Source organism: Octopus bimaculoides, chromosome 26, assembly GCF_001194135.2.
Source record: "Octopus bimaculoides isolate UCB-OBI-ISO-001 chromosome 26, ASM119413v2, whole genome shotgun sequence".
In the NCBI taxonomy this organism is placed as follows: domain Eukaryota; kingdom Metazoa; phylum Mollusca; class Cephalopoda; order Octopoda; family Octopodidae; genus Octopus; species Octopus bimaculoides.
The window spans coordinates 22,412,849-22,414,626 of record NC_069006.1 but is presented as its reverse complement, the minus strand read 5'-3'; the positions used below and the strand labels follow the sequence as shown (position 1 = coordinate 22,414,626).

The window sequence follows — 1,778 nt, the reverse complement described above, 5'->3', positions numbered from 1 at the left end:
CCCGGTCTTCATACTCTTAATTGCTTTATCTACCCTGGTACTATCGACTCGGATAGCTGGTCCCTCTATTGGGTCGACATACGGCAGGCTCTCTTTCTCCCATTCATTCTCTTTATTAAGCAATCTATCGTAGTGGCATCTCCAGACCTCTTTCTTTGCATCCTCATTTAATGCAAGCGTACCATCATCCATGCGAACACATTTCTCTCCTACAACATCACTATTCTCTCTCCTACACTGTCTTGCAACACGAAATACCTCGAGTCTTTGGTCCTCACGGCGCAGAACATTGGCAAATCTTTCCTTATCTGCTTCCCCTCTGGCTATATGTGTGTGTGTGTTTATGTACCCGTAATTTAGTGGTCCAGCAAAATAGACCGATAGAATAAGCACTAAGCACTAAGCCTCCAAGGTGGTGCTCCAGCATGGCCTCAGTCAAACGACTGGAACTAGTAAAAGAATCAGAATTTTAAAGACCAGCTTGACCTTTGGCGTTGTTTAACCCCAGGTACAAAGTATAAACAGCATCTAATTAGCAATTATAAAGTTAATTATTTTTCCATATAGTCGTTTTAATAAACAATACTGAATTCACCATCATTATCATCATCGTTTAACGTCCACCTTCCATGCTGGTATGGGTTGGATGGTTTAACAGGGACCACAAACAAACGACATGCTACATTCACCCAAATTACAACCATGATTTAATTAAACTGAGGTAATTACTATTTTATGGTGTCTTTTATAGACATTAAACAACACGTCGTAGAAATTTTGGTAATTTTTCAGATTAACATCCGCACGATCTTCACTAGAGTGTTGGGGGTTAGGGTTAGGGAATTCGTCCCTAACCGTAACCCCGAACCTAAAACCCTAGTGAAGATCGTGCGGATGTTAATCTGAAAAATTACCGAAATTTTTGTATATATTCGGAATCCACATAGGTAGCGTAAATAATATGTTTTTTAAGCTAATAAAGAATCCTATAATTACTAAGGCTCATTAACCCGACTGAATTATTGTTTTAAGATATACCTTATCAACAATAAACACAATGCCATAGTTTAGAAGTTTTGTAGACATTGAGGGCCACCCAGCTTTTAGTGTCTAGGTGAGTCTTCATTTTTGCCAGAGGTCGTTATGTACAAATTCAGTAACCTTACCTGTTGTTCAGTAGTTCAAATAGAATATCGTATCACCTACCTAGTATTATTGATGTATGTTGTTGTTATGTATGCAATGGTGAGGGTCAATAATGGAGTGGACGACAGCGATTCACTTCTAACAGACTTCAGTACACTGTGACGTCACATCCGCCATGAAAGCTAGCTCCATTGATATTCATAAGCCGTACTTTCGAATCATGCCATATAGAAATCACATTTCGGCAGAGAAATTTATGAATGAAACTTGTTTAAATTTCTTCTAACCATTTGAAGTACAGTACGGGACCTCTTTTCCGGTTTCCAGACATCCAGGAATACTATGTAGTATCGTGCAATATATTGTATCCGTAAAGCGGCGAATTGGCAGAATCATTTCCGCGCCGGAAAAATGTTTAGCGGCATTTCTTCCGACTTTGCGTTTTGAGTTCAAATTCCACCGGGGTCAACTTTGCCCCGAAATTGCTGGCCTTGTGCTTTTTTTTAGTTTCTTTGTTATTTTTTCCATTTGTATTACATATACATCCTTTCCAAACGTGTTATATTCCAATAAAACTGATACCTAACTCTTAAAAAAAGATAATGTACTCATTGAGTATATAGTCCCTGTTA

At 38.5% G+C, this 1,778-nt stretch overlaps 1 protein-coding gene across 1 annotated transcript in view; it reads right to left on the bottom strand.

Moving 5' to 3' along the window:
* LOC106881581 (protein phosphatase 1 regulatory subunit 7) overlaps nt 1–1,357 on the bottom strand; it is a 20,869-nt gene extending 19,512 nt beyond the window's left edge. The window contains exon 1 of the mRNA XM_014932035.2: nt 1,207–1,357. The gene's annotated coding sequence lies outside the window, so the exon portion shown is untranslated. The remainder of the gene's footprint in view (nt 1–1,206) is intronic.
* Nucleotides 1,358–1,778: the final 421 nt, after the last annotated feature.